The sequence below is a fragment of the Pteropus alecto genome, unplaced genomic scaffold (genome assembly GCF_000325575.1).
Source record: "Pteropus alecto unplaced genomic scaffold, ASM32557v1 scaffold5, whole genome shotgun sequence".
Taxonomy (NCBI): Eukaryota; Metazoa; Chordata; class Mammalia; order Chiroptera; family Pteropodidae; genus Pteropus; species Pteropus alecto.
This window is the reverse complement of record NW_006441953.1, coordinates 23181915-23204184: the sequence shown is the minus strand read 5'-3', so window position 1 is coordinate 23204184 and position 22270 is coordinate 23181915. Positions and strand designations below refer to the sequence as shown.

General features: G+C 36.2%; 1 long non-coding RNA gene across 6 annotated transcripts in view; it reads left to right on the top strand.

Annotated features, from left to right (window-relative positions):
* The window catches only part of LOC107196190, a 393663-nt gene that overhangs the window by 252387 nt on the left and 119006 nt on the right, over nt 1–22270 (top strand). For all 6 annotated transcript variants that reach the window (XR_003048482.1, XR_001517553.2, XR_001517554.2 and 3 more), the window contains one exon: nt 8455–8545. This is a non-coding gene — a long non-coding RNA (uncharacterized LOC107196190). The remainder of the gene's footprint in view (nt 1–8454; nt 8546–22270) is intronic.

Here is a 22270-nt window from a genome sequence, read left to right as displayed (position 1 = left end):
GTTCAATGCTCCCGTTTCTAAGACATATTTTGAATTCATCAAGTTTTCACCATTGTACTTTCACTTCCTTAATCATGGCCACCATTATATGTTATCTGGTACTGTTGTGAGGATAAAATGAAGATAGAAAAATGATTAACTGAAAAGGTAAAAACAAATATATATATATATTTTTTTTATTGAGGCTTTAGGAGTTCAATAAAAGTACCCCTTTTCTCCATCTGAATTCCAATAGGAATAGAGAGATAGTAATTTGGCAGATGAGATTAGGAGTTCAATAAAAGTACCCCCTTTTCTCCATCTGAATTCCAGTAGGAATAGAGAGATAGTAATTTGGCAGATGAGGTAAAAATATCACCTTTATCACTTACCTGAATTTGGTTCAACACTGTCATTTGTTCGTTAATAAAATAATCCTTCTCTGAATGAATTTGTGGCTGGAGTTTGTGAAACCTCTTTTAGTTCATCAATAAGCCAGGGTGTTCTACATCTGCCTCGCCATTTGATTATCTCTTAAGCCATGACAATCAGGTTAGGCTTATTCTATTTTATATTAATAGGAGAGCTGATGGCAAATTAACCGATAAACTAAGATGGCGACTATCTTATTCCTTTGGGTCTCTGCCTTTCCCAGTCATGATCTTGCAGCACAGAATCTCTGCCCCAAAAGGAAGCTGCCTTTCTCTCCTGTCTGATTCATGGACAACTTAAAGTCAGATTTGCTAGAGATCTTTTCAGTTTTACACATTTTCACCTTAGCATCATCTTACATATAAGCTCTAATCTCTGCCTCACTGGCTTCTGCAGAGGTCAAACCACACTCTTACAGTTCAAGATCAAGCTGTACCTTTACATAGTCAAGGCCAACATGAACTGCTCAATAAGCTAGAGCTGTCCAAGGTTGCTAAGGTCCTTGCAAGGCTTGTTTGCTAAAGATCCATATTTTTCTATGAGCTGTGCCTGCTAAAAATAGCTCTACCTATATCAATGAAGCCACTTGCCTGTGAACAAAGATGCCATAAACCATAATGATCCACCAAGGACAAATTTCCACTTAAGCCACACTAGAGCCTTAGGAATAAAGGGGTCAGCCAAACTCTCTCTCTCTGGTATTTTGTTCCCCAAAGCTATGTCTTGTTCTCAAGTTTCCTAATCAATGCATGGAAATATCAAAGTTTAGGGGAACTTAATAAACAATAATTTTATTCTTAACCTTAGTTCAGAACAAAATGAAATCCAGGAGACAGATATGGGGAAGCAAGGCATCTGCTTTATTGACATTAAGGTAAAGGTAGTCCCTAGCTGTACATCTCTAGGCAAGTGAGCTTCTAATACTTTACTCCTGAATTGAGCAGACATATCCTCCTGTCACAGGCTAAGTACCGCATGATCAAAGACTTTGCCCAGCATGTCAGAGACCAACCACTAAATTATTTTCTCCATGGAAGGGCAGGATGAAGCTCTGTGTGATCAGGAAGACCCCAAGGAGAACAGAGGGAGAGTCTGGGACAGGGAGGCCCAACTCCCATTACTAACCGCACCAGTCAGCCAGCCGACTTCTCCCAGCACTGGGCGGGAATAAGAGGGGTGGGCCCAGAGCCCGGGGAGTTCATTTAGATGAATTTTTTCACCTGGAAGCAGGAGAAGTAGGAAATTACTCTTCTGCTACCAACAAATATCATCATGATTCTAAACTTCATTTCTTAGATGAAGAAACACACACAGAACATAAATGAGCTGAGAAACTAATGTTCATTAATTGCATACTAATATCAATGTGAGAAAGAGGTGCTCCTATAAATATGCAGCTGGTATGATTTTTCTCAATCCACTTATTTTGATGGTGATGATGATTAGAATATGCTGGTTGCTTGGGATAATAAATAGAAGCTTTCCTATGAAGCACTCTCTTTCTAAAATCCTCTGTTTTTTTATTTTTTTATTTTTTGGACCAATGCTTTTGTGTGTGTTAGTAAGGAGTGTGATCACATATCAGAATGAGGTGAAGGAGAGGGCACTTTTCAGACTCAGTTGCACAGATAGAGACTCTGGTACCCAACTCCACCCTCTCCAGCTGAAAATATCTTCCGAAGTGAGCTGCAGAGCAGTGTTTTCTGAAATCAGCATGTTTTGTTCCTGACGTCACCGGTCTGAAAAGACTTGAAGACCATTGCCTCTGAGCCATGTTAATTTCCCATCGCCGTGCCCGTTCGCGGCCCCACCAGGCCCTCCACTGGCCTGGCATTGGAACCTTAACTCAACACTTTGTCATTACCTTCCAGCTACCAAATATCTGTTGCCTCTTATGACTCTTTCCTCCCATACTGCCCCCTCTCAATTCCCCCACCCCACATGAGGATATCTGATCCACCTATTGGAACAGGTGCCTGATTGTAACCCTTATCACAGAGCAAGACTTTTAAGTGACACACTCTATCATACACCCATTTATTCCTGTGGCCATCTCCATGTGCCAGACACTACACAAGAGTTCAGGTTACCAAGGTGGGGAAGACACAGAAATGGCCATGAAGAACCCCAGGTTGCAGCCAGAGCTTCATTTCCCAAAGTGCCATTCTCAGAACCTCACTGTTCAAAGTGCAGCCCCTGTGGCATTGCGTTAGAGATGCTCACTCTTAGTCCCCACTCCTGACCTATTGGGCCAAATTTATTATTTTAACAAGAGCCACAGGTGATGAGGATATGAATTAAACTTTGAGAAGTACTGTTTCAAAACACACATTGTGTGATACACTTTCAGGTTTTAGTCTGCTTAGGCTGCTGTAACAAAATACCATAGACTGAATGGCTTAAATAACAGACATTTATTTCTTACCATCCTGGAGGCTGGGAAATCCAAGATCAGGGTACCAGCATGTTTGGTTTCTGATAAGGGCTCTTTTCCCCTCTTTTAGACAGCTGCCTTCTTGCTGTATCCTCACATGACGGGTAGAGAGAGAGCAAGCTCTCTGGTTTCTACCTGTAAGGCCACTAAACTCTCCTGCTTCATCTAAACCTAACTACTTCCCAAAGGCTTCATCTTGTCATTCCCTCACATTGAGAATTAGGGCTTCAACATATACAGTGTGGGGGATACAGACTTTCAGTCCATACACTCCATTATTCAAAATCTTTCATATCCTGTTCAAATTCAGAAATTCTGGGTTAAATCAAGTAAAACAGCTTTCTGCATTGATAACTCTTCAGAGGCTTTATGTGGGATTTTGCCATTTCAATCTCCAAGAAGCACATATAGTATATTGTGTTTCCAAAATTTTTGACAAAGGAAGTATGTTTAATCCAGAATATTTAATGGAACTAGGGTGTTGGGAAAAATTGGAGTCATATGATTTTTTCCCCTGCTTTTCTCTTTTAACTTTTATATTTCTAGAAAAATTTATCTCATTATTTTTATGTTCTATTGTAACAAACACCCTTTTCTCCAGTACGCTTTCTTTTAGTGCTAAAACTCATCTCTGGCATTTAAAATCTCCCCCTCCTGTCTTAGTCTGTGGGTAGGATAGACCCATCCTGTAGGCATGGTAGAGCATGTGACTCAGGAATACATAATCAATCACCATGTTTTTGGTTCAAAGATAGGCATAGCTACCAGGCTGAAAGTGAGAGAGAGAGAGAAAGAGAGAGAGAGAAAGAGAAAGAGAGAGAGAGCGAGCGCGCGCAGTTCAAACCACTTTGTAACACTGCATCATAGGAGAACATCTTACTGTTTTAAATTTGTTATTTAGAATTAGAATTCCATTGTTTTCAATGGTAAGAACCCTTTTTAGTGCATCTGGTCCATTTGATACATTGTAGAAACAAATATTGGGCCTTTTTGAAGGATTTTTGCTCTGGGTGGCAGGCAGAGAAGACACGTGGGCTGGCTCTGTGGTCAGCCAGTGTTCTTCAAATGTCTAATGTAGGTGCTGAGGTTAGGGCCCACCCTGGGGACCAGGCTATTCTAATCATTGCCACTGTCAGTGGTTATTAGCGCTTGGAGAAAAACATCTGTTATCCTTGAAAACCTCTTTAAAAGTTGTCAAACCTGGCTGTTCCTCAGAATCATCTAGAAACTTTTCTGAACATACAGGATCTTGGGCCAACTTAGAGAGCTACACATCAGTTTTGGGCTGGGCTCTAGGAAGCTGTGTCTGTAACCACTTCCCTTGTGGTGATTCCTGGGGTAGCCAGCCCGGCCTTGGTCCATGGGCAATGCCAAAAGACTCTTCCCATAAGGGATCTTTGCTCTCTCCTTGACTTTGAGCATCTCTGCCTGATGGTCAGTTCGCTTATAAAGTATCCACAAATAGAGTCCCCTACCCAAGCATTTTTTCCTGATTGGAAGCATTAGCCATATTTACCATCTCAGTCTCATGTGTTGGAATGTCAAAATGTTTAACTATGTCTTCTTCATGCATTACCTCATTCAATCCTCTTGTAGACTTGCCCAATAAAATACACAAAGCCTAGTTAAATTTGAATTTCCAATAAACAGTGAACATGTTTTAAGTACGTCCCAAATATTGATTAGGACATAATTATATTAAAATGTATTTTTTTCAGTCTGAAATCCAAATTTAACTGAGTTTCTTCTATTTCTGTTTGCTAAGTCTGGTAAACCTCATAACAACTTAAGAGGGAGACAGAGCAAACATTTGTCTTACCTAATTTTATAGGTGAAGAAATTGATGTTCTGTAAGCCTGAGGCTTTCTCTGTGTCACACAGTCAGCGAGTTGTAGAGCAGAAAGCAGATCTAGATTTTCTCACTTTTAGTCTAGGAATCTTTCACTCTTCTGGCTTGAAGGTTGATTCAAGAATGATTGTACTGTGCTCCTAACTGTTACAGTTCATTATAGCATATATCATTTTAATATAGATTGGGGCCAGAGGGGTTACAAGGATGCTTTAAATTGATGTCCAGATTATTACAAAATAGTTTGGGAGAGAAAACTATATATTCCTATAAACTAAAGGATTCTTATATAATTAGAAGAAAGTATATTTATTTAAATATTGGTTAAATAGGAGTCTTAGTAGGTCTAGAGAAAATCCACTGAATGTAGCATAATTCATAACATGAATAAAAACTAAATATAAATCTTAGTTTTCTAAGAAATAGGAGGCCATTTTCTTTCATCTAGCTGGGGAGCTAGGAATTAATCTCATGGTTCGAGGACTAAGTCTTTAGACTTTGTAGTCAGATTACTTGGGTTCAAACATGGTTCTTTCTAGCTATCCTATTTCTGTGACCTTAGGCAAGTTGCTTAGCTTATCTGTGACTCAGTTTCTTGTCAGTAACATAGAGCTAATTATATAACATCTCATAGGGTTGTTACAAGGATTGATTCATTTAATACAAGTAAGGTGCTTAACAGCAGTGGCTAACAAGTGGTAAATACTCAATAAACTTAAGCTGCTACGACGATGATGATTTTCCTTCTGCAGTCGCTGCTACCATCATGCACTGTATTATCCCAGGTTTCCCCTTGCCCAAATTGCCTCTCTTACTTGTTCCATTAACAGTAATGATGAGTCATATAACTTCCAACAGGGTTTGCAGCAACTGCTCCATTTATTCATAGACGGAAGTGACTAGAAATGGTGAAAGCCTAGAGTGGTGCCTAAACTGTCAAATTCTGCCCTTAATCTAAGAACGAGGCTATGAACTCTGCCTATATTCACCTATCTTTGTTTTATATGACTATGTCCTAGCCTCTTAAGCTAGAGATAATTTAGGTAAAGAATCACTTGGAAAACATAAGTTTGTCATAAATTCAATCTTTGTATCTTATCGTCATTTAGTTAATCAGTGGAAGAATGTTGAAAATTTGAAGCAGTAAGAGATAAAGACAATTTGGAGTTTGTGAGCCTGAATGCTAAACTACGGTTTAAGTCCTTTGGACACGTATTCTCTAAAATGAGCCTCGTTATCACAGCCAACTTCTGCATATTTCTCGCCATCTGCCAAGAGTTTGAGCATCTGATAGGTTGTGCCCTTTCTTCAGCTGATTGCACTGCCCCATTACTGCTGACTTTAAAATATTCAAACCACTAATGTAATATGCAGCACCTGCAAATGCTGAGAAATATTAGTGCAGTGGTAATGAAAATTGACTAAGTATAATGACAACAGGTGAACTTATTCATAGCTGCTCATGTAGCAAACTCTAGATATAAACTCAATGAGCATAAATGGAGTAAGTTCATGACAAATATGAAAATATCCCAAGCTGCTAAAGTAATAAAAGTAAATATAATAAATCTTTTCTACAAATATAATAAGGTCCCTAACTGCAAATGCAATAAAACCTATCAACAGCTGCAATCTATTTGGAACATATTATATAGCTTTACAAAGAATGATACCCCCTGCTGGTATGGCCTCGACAATGTCATGCTTTGTCTTTTTCCAGTGAGTCCAAATCTAGCAGGCTACATGTTGCCCAGTATATATTAAGTATGACAGAGCGTTAATACAACCAGGTTTGAATTGAAAATGAAATGCTCAATCCAGATGTGCTCTTTGGCCACTCTGCAAGCAGAGCCAAAGGCTTCAGATCTCCCACCAGGGGCTGAAATGCAGCCAGGGAAGCTAAGCATGGGAGGTGAGGAATTGATGAGTCACTGGATACCGTTTTTTGTTGCTGGGATATGGTATCTGAATCAGGAGAGTGAGCAGTGCATAGGGCTAAAGGAATGGGGGCAGGGCTTTGGAGTGAGGGAAAAAAAGAGATCTGGGGTGATGACGTTCTGTAAAGATCAATTGTGTGCTGTGCCCTGTGCTAGGTATTTTGTATCTTTCCACCCTTCCTCACTGTTTTCCTTTCCTTCCACAGTTCAACAAGTATCTTTTGAATCCCTGCTAGTTTTAGCTACTAATTATATTGAGGGAGAGAAGGGTAAATAATAAAGTCAGCATCTCTGGCCACATAAGGCCCTTAAGTCCTGTAGGAGAATCAGAAAGTAACAAGGTATCTCTAAAACAATGCAATTACATGAATCACCAGGCAAGAGAAAAAGATTTAGGACAGAAGGCTGAGGAATACCAGCATTTCAGGGATAGGCAGTTATCTCGAATATCTCCCTTTACATCCCGTCTCATCTTCAGTTAATTTCATTTTATTTTTATATTAATTTTAAAATATAATTCTAAGAACTAAGCAGCAATAGATTACCAATGATAGCAACAGTTCATCATGGCTATAAGTCCCACACTTTTCAAATCTGCAAACCCTATAGCCTCTTCTAAACTCAATATATACTTTCCTTCTAAATTATTCTTTTCTGAAAATTTTTTTAAAAAATGAGTTTCTTACAATTATTGAGGCAATTCAACCTCCCACCCCACGTGGCCTACCCTATAGTAACCAATGCTTACACCTGGTTGGTCTGGTACCAGATCTAACTCCTCGCTTGTGGTAGCTCAGATGCACACATAAAAGGGTTCTGCACTTTTTTATGTATACGTTTCTTTTCATCTTGCTTTACTCAATAATACAACATGGATCTCTCTCTTTAGGTCAATAAATACAAACCTAACTCATTGTTTTTAAATACTACATGATATTTCATGCACTAAACTCCTTCAATTAACCAACATTTGGGTTGTTTTCAGTGTAGTTTCTTTTCTTTATTCTTGTTTGCTTTTTTGCCAGCCCTCCCCTCCGAAAAGAATACAATAGATATCTTTGTACATATTGCTTTGAATACCTGAGCTTACATTTTATAATTCTGAAAAACAAAAGTGAAAAATGTGAAGGCTACGGAACTTCTGTTTTTAAAGATATTGCCACATTGCTTTCCAAAATGTAGTAGCAACTCACATTCTTACCAGCAATCAATTGGATGATCATTTCTCCACGTTTTGTCATTAGCACTAGGCTTTATTTTACTTCACTTTTTCAAGAACAATAATTTGATAGGTAAAATATGGTTTTTCAGCATGTGTTCAATTTCTAATTGCCAGTGAGGCCTACTGTCTTTGTATTTATTGATCATTTGGATTTCTTATTCTGTGAAATGCTAATTCATGTAATTTTCTTATTTTTCATTTTTTTTCTTATCATTGTGGAAGAGTTTTATATATATTTGAGGTAGTAACCACTTGCCTACCATATGAGTTGCAAATACTTTAGTTTGCTTTATGACTGTGTTCTTGCAATTCTTTTTACGTCCATTTTTTTTGACATCTGGGTTTCCTCTCACTTTGATGAGTCTACTTTCCCAAAGAAGCAACATGAGAGCTCCTCATTTTTTTCTAATATGTTGTTTTATTTTAAAATTATTTTAAATATATTACAGTTATAAATTACATATGCATATCACTTTTATCACTGGCTTTCTATTTATAAGCATTTATATAATTTATAATTATATTTATGTTAAATAATTATACTTTATTCTCTAAGGAATTAATTTTTTTTTTATTTGGTGTGTGTTTTGTCTTCTTCCAGATAACTAACCATTTATGCTGGCTATGAAACACACCTCCATTTTTCTACCTTATTGTGCTATGACTTATTATATATTCAATCATACTTTCAGGTAAGTGGATCTGTTTTGAATAGTTATTGTTATAAACTTGTCTATACCTATTTAGTTGTCAACCATTTTTATTTTAATGGCTTTATCATGTTTTGATATCTACTAAGGCAAATTTCCCTTTACTATTGCTTTTCATTTTTTTTCCATAATTAGAAATTTATCCTCTCATATGAACTTTAATATCGTCATATCCAGTTTTAAAATAATAAGTTTATATTCTAATTGTATTAATAGTATACTCTTGGGAGAACTTACATTTTTGTAGATTATTATTTTCCTATTGAAATACATGGTTGCTATTCTATTTGTTTAGGTTTTAGATTATGTATCTCAGTATTTGTTAATTTCTTCATCTGAGAGTCATACAATTTTTGTAAATTTTTGTATTATGTCATTAACATCAATTTTATAGTTAAGATTTTTCTTTATTTTTTATTCCAACTGGTTGAAAGTAAGAACACTAGTCTACTTGGAGTATTTATCATTTTCTAATTTTAATGATTCATCTTGTGTGCATGAATGTGAGTGTTTGTGTGCATGTGTGTTATTTTATTTAAACTAGATTCTTTTGACAATACTGGGTATGTAAACATTTCATTTGTAAAGAGAGGTAATTTTCTTGTTGAGTGGTCATGTCAACTTAACATAATTTTAGTTTTGACTTACTATATCAACTAGTGTCTCCATAGCAATATATACTTATAATGTCTTGTTCCAAATTTTAATGGAAATTATATTATATCTAATAATTTAGTATGCTCTTTTCTATTTGTTTGTGTTTTGCTCCTGTTTTCTTTAGAATTTTTAACTAAAAATGTCTGATTATATCAAATGCCTTTAAAAAATATTTTGCTATAATAATTGGTTTCTTTTCAATATATTGATTTGACATATTACATATTACGTACAGGATATTGTTGCAGGTTTTTTTTGCAGTTTTTGAATGATTTAACTTGATTTTATTATGCTCTATTATTATTATTTTGCAATATAGAATTCAATTTCTAATATTTTTAGCCTTTTAATAGACTTCATTTTTAGAAAAGTTTGAGATTCACAGCAAAATTGAGCAGAAGGTACACAAACTTTCCAATTTCTAATTTTTAATTTAGAAATTATACATTATGATTCAAGATGTGATTGGTGTGAAGTTTTCGAAGTCTTTTTTTTAATCTTGACAAATTTAGATATTAAGATTTCAGTAGCTTCTAAAGGTAGAATGAAGTTGCCACCCTGAACGTGCCCGATCCCATCTAATCTCGGAAGCTAAGCAAGGTCAGGCCTGGGTGGTACTTGGATGGAAGACCACCTAGGAAGACCAGGTGCAGTAGGCTTAAAAAATAAATAAATGAATGAATAAATAAATAAATAGATAAATAAATAAATAAATAAATAAATAAATAAATAAATAATAAAAGTGGAATGAGGGGCTTTCAATCTTTTATAATCTGTAAAATTTTTAATAACACTTGATGACATGTTAGTTAAAGATTATATAAAAGTCATCTATTAATGAACCTTTTAAATGATAAAATATTTAATTCATTCTACTATCTTTTCTCTAGTATTTGTTTAACTTCTCTACTTTCTCTGAGATCAATTTTAATAATTTCTACTTTGCTAGGTAATTATCTTTTTTTTCCATCAAATATGACCATTAATTGCCCAAGTTTTGCACACAGTATTTGTATTTGAATATTTTAAACTTTTTTGAATAAATTATTATGCCTTCTTTCTCATTCTTAATAATATGTATTTTTGTTTTCTCTTTTATTCCAAATTAGAATTTATCAATTTTGAGAGCATTTAAAAAAAAAACCATACCATAGAGCTCTTAAAAATATTTTCTTTAATTTTTTTGTTTCTATATTTTAATAATCTCATGTTCTTGTAAATAACTTTTTCTTTTTTGATTTTTGAAAGAATAGTAGAGAATAGATGCTTTTACAAATATGACCATACATGAATCACAAATATTCTAGTCTCTCCTATTCTAAATATTTATGCAGGTAAATTTTTGTCTAGTTGCTATGATCACATATTTGTTACTCCAGCTTCATTTCCCCTTTCTTGTTGCCTCTTTTAGTTATTTTCCCAATTATATGTGTGTAAACCTCTTACTTTTCATGTCTAATGTAAATAATATATAATTAGATTAATTTACTAGAGTGCAGCCATTCATATCCTCTCCTGTTCTTGCCCTCACTTATTCGTGAATTGAAACTGCTCCAAATGATCAGAAATAACGTACAGTACACCAGTAAACAATATTGTCTAAACTGTTTTTTTGCTGTTGTTAGATTACTTCCTTGGGATGTACTCCTCGATATGGTTGTAGCACACAGAATCTTGAGGTGGTCCCCCGTTCTCACCTTCTGTTATTCATAGCCTTGTGTAATTCCTTCCCTTTAAGTGTGATGGTGGCCTGTTTCTTGCTTTTAAACAATAGAATATGGCAAAGGTGACAATGTATGTGATTATATGTGCATGATTATATTACATAAGACTGTAAGGCCCATCTCACTAGTCTCAAGACCTTGCTAACTTTGAGTAAGCAATCTACTGCTTTGGGGAGCTCCAAGTGGCCAGGAACATTGGGCAGCCTCTAGCAGGTGCGAGAAGCCTCTGGTCAATAGCCAGCAAGGAATTGATGCCCTTAGCATCACAGCCAAAAAAAAAAAAAAATGTGCCAACAACTCAAGTGAGGTTGGAAGTGAATTAGCTTCAAATAGATCCCAGTCAGGCTGACACTTTAATTGCAGATTTGTGGGACTTTAGAGACAATCTAGCTAAGTCACATCCAGACACCTAACCCACAGAAACTGTGATGCATTATGTGTTTTTTTTTTAAGTTGTTAAATGTGTAGAAATATTGTTGTGAGGCAATAGAAGACAATTATATTATCAAGTCATGTGGTAGCCATTTCAATATAGTAATACATTTTAAAATTTCTCTCTGGAAAAGTTATGCTCTAAATGTGTCAGCACTATTAAAATATATCTGTTTCGCCACATCTTTTCAGATATTGAGTTATTTCCATCTGCTAATTTATTTGCTATTATTTTTTCATTTAATTCGTATGTATATGTAACACACAAATATATAGACACATATATTTGCATATATGCATATATATGCATATATTCACATTTTTGCTTATTAACAAGGCTAAATAATTGTCAAGGTTTATTTTATTTCTTTTATTTCTGTTACTTGTCTTATCCCTGGAGTGAATTGTCAACTCCTAGCCTTTGCCTTTTGGCTACTGAAGCTCGGGAATTCATTCAGTAGAAAATTGTTTTATCATTTCTGGTATATTTTGGAGTACAAGAATTTGTCACAGCAATGAAAAAATTTTTTGTCCACTCTCTGGCCAATTTTTTCTATCACACAAATCTCTTCTTCATTCTCAATAACCTCTTTGTTTATACCCACCAGATATGGAAGAAATGTAAAACTAACATTTATTGAGCAACCACTATGTGCCTGACAGTTTCTGCATGACACAGGATCTTTATGTGACATGTCCATAATTGAATGCCCAGCATTGGACACAGTGACTGGCATATAATAGTTGTTCAATAAATCATTGGCTAAAAATATTCATATTTAATTGAATGATTAATAAGTACCGTCTGAGAAGAACCTAACTTGAAAGTGAATGAAGAGAATGCATGTAGAAACTTCTGAGTACCTGATCTACTAACATGTTGTTTCTCTCTGGATATTATCTTGCATCATGCATCTGTGTATTCTTTTGTAGTCTTAAAAGCACTTTCATTTGATTCTGTCCAAAGCCCAGTGAAATGGGCATAACAGATATATTTACCTGAACTTGAAAGTCAGAAAGTTTAACCCAACTTCCGACTCCATTGTTCACAAGCTATCGTAAACTGCTTATTTGAATATCTTTTCCCATGGAAGGAAGTGTTTTGTTTATTGCTCTTTTTTCATTATTGTTTATATTCCATACAGTAAGTTCTGTCTCTCCAGCAAGATAATGAGTTTTATTATGCTTGACACTCGGTCTTATGTCTATTCGAGGTAACATGGAACTTTGTAGATCCTCATTAAATAGGTGCCGAAGGATAGCATAAATGACAATCCACCTGTGTTTCAGCTGTCCATACACTCACATCTTTGAACATCTCAACTCCCTTGTTCACCTTTAGGAATTGACATTATGCAACTGAATTTGGTGTTATGCTATGCTAATGATAGGAAACATGAAAAGCACACCTTTTGCAATCTCCAGATGACAGAACAGAAATGGACGGGTCATGCTTTGATTTGTACAGTGCCTTTGGCTAGCCCATACATGCTTTCTAAGTACCTAGATTATAAAACACAGGCGTAGAAAATTCAGAGACAGCCACACATCAGTGGAATGACAATACTTCCTCCTGGGCCAGTTAAAGGAAAATATATCTGCTGTACTCTCTCATACAATTACCTTGATGACATTATGGAAGGTGATGTTTCTCATGTGATCTTTGGTTAAATCTCACATTTCATTGTCTTCATAACTATTCTTACATGTTTGAACGTGAATCCTCATTTTTTGGAAGATATTTTGCTGTGAAGGAAGCTAACATGGGGTTTGCTTGCCCTGGAGTGCAGGGGAATAAATTCACATTTTCCAGGGATTGAGGAAGATGTGAGGTGGGGGAGGAGGACATTTGAACAAACCGGAACAGCACATGCAGTGATGTACCGACACGTTCAGGGAAATTCAAGAAGATAAGTGTGTCTTGGGTATAGGATGGGTATAGAGAAATTTAGATGGAGGAGGAGGCAAATGTTAACTGCACTGAAGGCCACATTAAGAAGCTTGAACATTCTACAGAAGGCAGAATCGACCATCAAAAGCCAGGAGAACGACATGATAATCCTTTGGCGATGGGGTGTAACTGGAATTAGAAGCAATAGTATGTAAAAAAAAAAAAAAAGGTTTTGGGGAAAGGTAGAAATGGAAAAGAGGGATAATGCATTATAGATCATAATTGAATTGAATGGGTGCATCAGAATCCATAAGATCCAAACCTTAGTTTACAAGTCTGTAAAATCGAAATAATATGTCTGAAAATAACAATCGTGATGAAATATAAAAGTAACGATCACGATGAAATATAAAAGTAACGATCGTGATGAAATATAAAAGTATACGGTCACACAGGAACACAAGATGCATTCAGCAACTGACATTATTGCTGTTACTTACCATGACACACAGATGCGTGACTTGGCCTCTGCTTTCCTCTGTACCTTTATTCTCATCATTTCCTGCTCCCAAAATGTTAAGTTTCAGCAACATTCGTATAGCTCATTGTATCATATATCAAGGCTGTTGCTAATCTGTTTTCTTTGGACTGTTTCCTCTTGGTGTTTGCGTCTCATCCTGCAGTCTCACCACCGGACTTTAATCCACCTGGCAGACTTCGCAGCCCTCCCCTCTGCTCTTCGTGTGCTCGCGGGTATTTTAACAGACCTTGTATTAATTAAATGATCTCCTCATGTCTCTGTCTCTTCCACTGGATCTGATTTCGTTGCAGTTCATAGCTGTTGCCATATTCACTGTTCTATCCCCAGCACTTAGCATCTACCTTACCATAACTGCCAATACTTGCTGAATTTAAAAGGTAGACAATCATTTAATAAAAACTGGCGATAACAGCTGTCCAGAGTAAAGTTAAAAATGCAAACAAATAAACAAACAAACAAACAAATAAATAAATTATCGAGGATAAAGAGGAAGAAACAGCTTCAACAAACACCTAGCGGATGGAATAGGAAACATTTGGTGAGTCCTTTACTCTTATAGTTCAAAAAGAGAGGAGAGTCCAGTTTAACTCATGCTTTCTGGTGTGGAGAAGGAGTTACTCGGTACCATTGCCCGAGATGGGGAATCCAGATGGCAATGGCCTTGTGCACGTGCAGGGCTGCCGCTGAGAGATGCTCAGGAGACATCTGAGCAAGTACAGGATTTAGATGGGAATGCATCATAATTAGACTTCAGTAATGTGATTTGCATTCACTTCTCATTCTGCCGACAAAGTCCTTCCCCCCATTCTTCATCTTCCTAATTGCTGCCTGCTTTCCAAGTTTGACCCAGGTCCCTAACCTCTGGGGAGCTTTGTCTAACCTGCGGATTGGAGGGAGGCTTTCTCCTGTGAGCACGTCCCGTGCTCTCTGCATAGGACTTATCACATTGTCTCAGAGGAGACGCTCAGCCCTTACTCATTTATTTTTTAATGAAGACTTATGGAATCAATAAGACCGATCGCTTTTAAAATAAAATAAATTGTTTAGTTCCACAGTACTAAAAATTAGTCCTCCCTGTAAAAAAGTAAAAGAAACAATATACTCCAACAACCCGGAAGGCTCACATCTTTATTAAGGCCAGATGGATTCTCTCCCCACCCCCTCAAATCAAGGCCCGCCACAGCACAACATTAGAGAAGATATCATTTTACTTTTAATTTGTATTCCCTATTTCAGAATCTTGAGAATTAAATCTTCTTCAGATTATGCTAACCCGAATTTGTTCTGCATTAATTTTTTCAATGAAGGTTCTTGCTCGGGGGGTTCACTCAGCTGATTGGAAGGAAATTCAGGCCTCCACATCAATATAAACCTTCTAACACTGAGAAAATGGTTGTGAGTCTTGCAAAATTTTCAAAGACTTGTGTCAGGTGGCCCTCACTTTAGGAATTAAACCTTCTAGAGAGAAATTGTCAGAAATAAAACTCTTCGAATGCCACTCAGTAAGTGGCGTTGCCCACTCTGCCTGCGCCTGAGAGTTTCACGGTCGTGATCTTGAGAGCATCTGGCTGGTTTCGGTGTCTTTCCATAACAGGCAGGAGGTGTTGTTCAAAGGGGCTTTAGGAAGGTAAGGGGCTTACTTTAGAAGCACTCATTGAAACTGTGTACAGTTTATCGTACATCTAGGTAGACGTGTACACGCACACACACACACACACACACACACTGTAAGGAATACATTATAAGGACTTGAGGCAAATATCAAATTTTTAAAACTTTCACTAAATATAGCTGGGTAATTGTCCTACAGTTATTCAAGTTTTTTCCCTTTCCTTTCAGTTTCGTGTATCCTATTAAAGGTGATTCAGGCATTATCCACCCACACTTACATGGTAACAATACAATTCAAATTACATAAATCAAAATATCATGTATTTCAGTGCCTGACCAAAAAAGTGGGTGTTCAGCAAATATTCTTTTCTACACTTTTCTGTTGAATACCCTGATGATACAATAGTGACCACTTTGCGAATGTGATGAAGACCTAATTTAGCTTTTGGTAAGTATGCTTCACACAGTGGTTTTTCTTTCATTGTGGTATCACTATAAAATATAAGTGAGAGGATTTACGCTGTAGCCATCATGGAGACCAATATATCTGCTAGTTATCGATCCGGCTTACGGAAAGGGACAGAGAGCCTAAATTGTGCTGAGCAAGTGGATTTTTTAAACACATTTCTCTGACTAGGGCCTCTGGTACAGTAATTACTTTTTTTCAAAAGAAATTTCTTAGCCCATCACAATAGCTGCAGACCTAATAAAGCCAAATAGATCCCCGACGTTATTGGAGCTGATCCTCCAGCTGATAGAAGCTATTTCCTTTAGTGTGAAGAGAAACACATCTCTGGCCTTTATTTTCTTGTTACAAAATTCTAATAAAGTATTTGGTACTATTTTGCTGTCAAACCCTGCATGCTCTGTTTCTTTCAAGCATTTCTAAGGGTACTTTCAAGTTCTTTGATTGCAGAGTAGATTGCTCGTTGAACTTTAATGTCATTGTTTTTGTCAAGGGGACTGAAAATGTCTTAGACTACCTTGTAAGTTGAATGAGATTGAGTTTAAGGTATATGGGAATCTTGCTACTGTGTCGCTGGCAGAAGCAGTGTTGGAAAGTGCCCATGAGTAGAAACCTGGGCTCAAGAATCCCACTTGCTATAGTGGTTGATAATGGAAAATGAAGTTGGCAAATGAGCTACAATTTTGACAGTTTTATCAAGTCTGTCAGGGCTAGGACTAGAGGGAAGGCCAGTGAGACAAGTAGGGGGCACTGTTTAAGTGACTGCTCCCTCTCCGGTTATGCCAGCACCCCCCATTTCCTTTACCCCAGTCCTTAGAAATGTATCAAGATTGTTTGTGATTCAGGTAATCACTGGTAGAGAGCCTTTCAACTTAGAAGTTATAATAATAAAAATTCATATTCACTTAGATGCTCACTATAGATAAAGCTCTACCCTAAGTGTTTTGTTTTTCATTATCTCATTTTATCCTCTCTACAACAAGATTAGGAAGGTACTAGCAGTATCTCCATTTTAAAGATGAAGAATACGAGGCATAGAGAAGTAATGTGCCTAAGGTCTCACAATAACTTACATTTCCCATACAAGCATCAGGCCAGAGTAGCAGTCTGGCACCCTGGGCTTAGTGTAGGATCAGGATAAGGCTGGTCCATGGTAGCTGAATGTGTACCTCAAACCCCAAAGACTCTTACAAGAAGATGGACTGTGACCATATTAGGTTGTCAGGCTGCTGTAACACAGGCTGGATGGCTTAACCAATAGAAAAATTATTTTCTCACCATTCTGGAGATTGCAAGTTCAAGGTATTGATAGGTTTGTTTTTTCCTGAGGCCTCTCTCTCTTTCATACTGTGCTTTCACATGGCCACATGGCCTTTCCTCTATCAGTGTATACCCTTGGTGACTCTTCTTTTTATAAGGACACCAGTCCTGTTGGATTAGGGCCCCACCCTTATGACCTTGTTTAACCTTAATTACCATATCTCCAAATATAGTCATATTGGGGGTTAAGGCCTCAACCTATGAATTTTGGATGAGCACAATACAGTTCTTAGAGACAATTTGACTTCTATTGTGTAAAGGGGAAATAGTCAGGATAAGCTAGGGTCTGCGGCAGTAACAAACAACCTTAAAATCTAGTGAGTAAATACAATAAACATTTATTTCTTGTTTGTGCTATAGGCAGTATGGCTTGACAGAAGCTTTGCCATGTGTTCTCTTAGGGAGCCAGGATATCAGAGCCTTATCTTGACATATGCTTCCATCAGTGTGGAGAATGGAAAAAGGAAACTTGGAGCATCGTGCATGGATTTTTAAAGCTTCCACCTCTAGGCGATGTAATTAATTTCCTTTGATATGTCAGTGGCCAAAAGAAACCACGTAACCACGCTTAAATTGGAAGGAGGTAGAAAATACAATTCTACTACTCTATTTTTGGAGGGAGCACAAGGGGCTAGGCAGAGAAGCAAGAATCAAATCTAAGTAAACGTTAGTTCCTGGGTGGGGAGGCAGCTTTAAGGACGTAGACTGTTTCATATATTTTTCATTTGTTTATTTGGTTTGTTTTTGTTTTTGGTTTTGGTGTATGGGGGCAGTTTCATTTTTACTTTGTATTGCAAGAGATTTAGCATTTCCGGCCATGTTCGATAAAAGATAGTAACTCCTCCCTACCTCATCATGAGAAAGAAAAACACCTCCTAAAATTGCTAACGCCCCAAGGGAGAGCGCTGTGGGCTGGGAGAACTGGGATGTGGCGGCTGGGATACAACATACTGTAATTTAGGACTATTCACTGACAGCCAAGGCTCACTCCCCAGTCTCCTCAATTCCAGACCTTCGCTCTGTTTGCCAGTAAAAGCAACACGAAATTCACTTGCTCACAAATCTCGCTCATTTTTAAAGCACGAAAAATGGAATGAAGTGAAGACACTGAAATATGTCCAGCTATGGTCAGGCCCTAGGACATTAATGATTCTGTAAAGGATATGATGTCAGGGAAACCAACGGTTAAGAGACCAAAGGAAACGAGACAGGGGCTGGTCTACCCCTGACATCTGCAGAATTTGCAGGGAGAACTTTGCTTGAATACCTGCAACGTTTAAACGTATGAAACAAACCTAAATATTAATTGCAGTAAGTCATAAATGAAGCTATTCGCTGAGACCATGTGGAAACACTCAGTCGGGTGTGCTACGATCTGCATACGTAAGTAGGGAAACATATTGGTTTTGCTGACTGTGGCCAACATCAAAACTAGTGAAATGTACAGAATTAATACCTCATTTCACTGTTGTTTTGCAGCAGTAAACTACTTTTACAATTATGTAACTGAGTATTTCTTCTGGAAAATTACTTTTTAATGTAATAACCTTTTTAGTTGAGCTAATACTTCATTTCAAACCCATACTACAGTTTAGAACTTTTATTTTATGGCCTATTATTTTCTACTCTTGTCGTATAAATATTTTCCACTTAATATTATTTTTTTAAAAATGATGCTGGTCTAAATATGTCAAACGAGGAGGCAAAATTAATATCTTTTGTGTTTTTATACAATTTAAATGCATGACAATGAACAGAAATACAGAAATGATTTGAAAAATTAAAGGAATTGCCTTAGATAATTTAAAAATTAATATATAAAATATTAACATCTTTTCTATATAAGATAATGAGCTGATAAGGATCATAATAGAAGAAAAAGTCTCATAGGATAGTGATAAAAAATTAACATTTCTAAATTACAACATTTAGCCTAGGGATAGATTTAAGAAAGAGGCATGAATTATATGAAGATAACATTTTAAAAAATTCTCTTGAGCATAAATTAAGTTTTAAGTAATTGAATCCTCTTTTATTGGAAGACCCAATATAGTAAAAGTTTAAATACATGCAAAATTCATCTGTAAATCAGTGCAATATGAATTAAAGCACAAATACATTGCATTGAAAATAAACATGGGGTAATAGCTAGGAAAATAATGAAAAAAATCGTGAGAGTGTGTTAAACCAGATATTGAATCTGATTAAAAGCTGTGGTGATTAAAACAATTTTCTGTGGCCGAGTGTCTCAGTAAGATGGATTGGGATGTAGTGTAACGACAACCTCAACATCTTTATGACCTACAACAGAGATTTAGGTTTTTGTTCATTCTGTGCATTACAGATCACCTCAGAGCTCAGCCCACAACTCCTGATTCTAGAATTCACAGTGAATCCTACAGCATTACAGGTTCCCGTGGCTGATAGACAAGAGCACTAAGTATCTTGCGTTAATAATGAAATACTTTGGCACTTATCACTTCTGTTCAGTATTCACTGGTCAGAAATGGCACCATCTAACTACAGGGGGGCTGGGAAATGGAATTGTGCCAAGTGCCTGGAAGACAGGGAGCCAGGAACAACTGCTAATCAGGAGTAATGATACGTACAGTGAGAAGTGAGCAGATAAAGCAGACAGAAGCATCAAAGGTAGGTTATAGAAGAATGATGTTTCTAATAAAGTTTGAATTATATTGAAATTATATTTTTTCCACATATGCATGTATGTGTATATGCATTTTTCACTAAGTAGCTAATCATTTATTCAAGAAACCCTTATCTTTTCCCTTGTGCCTATAATATGCTATGTGCTGTTACAGATCTTAAGGATATACCAAAAATGGACAAAAATCCCTGCCCTTACTTTACTTTTTGGAAATTCAGTTTTGAGGGATACCTGACCCATGCCCTCACAGATCACAGTCTATCTGTGGAAAAAGTGGAGGTTCCTGATACCAAACATAATTTTACGTGAATGTTTAAAGCACATGTGTATTACTCCCGCTAGTAGATTGTTTGAATACTGGTTTTAACTCTTCATTCCCTTCTAGGCTTTCATATCCAATTCTCATTCATCTATTTCTTTTTAACACAGAAAACTATGCCATGTTTTCATTTGTTTATTTTTACTTTTTAGGCAACAGACAAAAAATCAAATGTTTCTGTTTATACATTTAATCTGAAAATTATGATCATTAGTTTACATAAAATGTATAAATATGCAAATTAATTGCATAAATATTTAATAAATTACTAAACTAAAAAGAAGAAAATAATTTATTATGCCACCTGTAGATGTCCACTTTCAATATTTCATTTTCTTTATTCCTCTTTTCTTTATGATATCTACCATATAGGAACTAGCTGTTCCTTTAAGCTTTGAAAAAAACTGAGTGCAAAAACCCATGACCTCTCCTAAGGTTTTAATTTTATTACCAAATGATTCTTTGATAACCTGTTCAAGTTATTGCTATGTATTTTTCAATTAAGATCTTCTAGTTCTTCTCCCTGGATACATCTTATTACATATTGCCTTTGAAGTGATCAATTTTATGAATATATAAAACTTGTAGTATCTTCCGTATCAGTCATATCCTTTGTTTCCTGTTTAAATAGACTATTTTTAGAGCAGTTTTAGATTGAGGAGAAAGTGTAGAGTTCCTTATGCTCCCTGCTCCCACCCGTTCACAGCCTCCCTCCTTTTCAACATCACTCACTAGATGGTACGTTTGTTACAGTCAAATAACCTGCACCGACACATCATCATCACATGAAGTCTGTAGTTTATGTATATTAGGGTTCGATGAATATTAGAAGACATATTTGACATAATTTCATTATGAAGTGAATAAAATATAGCCACAAATGTTTATTTATGTATTAGCCATGACTACTTTCATACCACAATGCCGAAGTTGAGTAGTAGAGACAGACAAATGTCCTGCAAAATCTGAAATATTTATTGTTTGTTCCTTTACAGGAAAAGTTTTCCCATTTTGTTTATCACTTTGGAGACAGAAGAATTTGGCACTTCCTGTGTGATGTAGTGCATTCTTTATTTTGCTCACTAGGATAGAGTATTTTTGTAGGGTAATATTTGTAGGCTCAGATGGAACCATGGCGGTAAAAGGCAGGATAGAGGTCCACAAAGAAGACAATTAATACAAGGCCATGATGTTGATCAATTTTGTCTCCCAAATTTGTCTCCAGGTAACAACGGTCCCACTCGTATATTATTTGGATTGAATATTTATATCAAAAAGAGAGCTGTCTGAGTTTTTTATTCATATATCTTGAAGATACAATGCCTCTCAACAAATTTGTAAAACAAGGACTGAGCCCCTTGGCGATTTGATGGTTATGTTTGTATAGAGAAGATGGGGTAAGGGAAAGGGTTGTAGATACAATTTATGGAAAAGTTAAAAAAAAATTTTAAGATTAATTGAATTTTCAGAATAATTTTTAATTATAACTATAATGCTACAACAAGAAATATGGTAAACAAGTCATATAAACTACTTTGAGTCCCCCAAAAGGAAGGTGGCCACTGTGATGATGCTGCACCTCTCTGCCACAGTGCTGATTTGTGAATATCACCAATGTTGTTTCTCCATTTATTTCAAGAGATTTTGGAACTTTTTTTTTAAATGGTCAAGAGAAAATCGATTTCAAATAACTTTAATTTACAAAATGAATATACGAAATATAGCAATCTTAGGAGATGGTAGGATATGATTTTCAGTCCAACAGAAAATCAAATAAACAAAGAGCCAAGCAACATGAACTCAAAGGACAATAGATAGTATTTACTGGAGAGAAGAGAAAAAACACTTCTTGTAACATACTGATTCCAACTCTTTATGCATAATCAGAGCACTTACTGTCTCTGATTATTTTGGCACACGAGCACATCCAGTCTTGTTACATTATTGTATTATTGTTGTCTTGCAGTTTAACTCCTGGATAGTTAACTACTGCTGAGATATTATCTTGTTTTAAGAACTAGTTTCAGATTTCTTGAGACAAAGGGCCAAGTTTTTATATGCATAAATTCTCCAGCCATGAA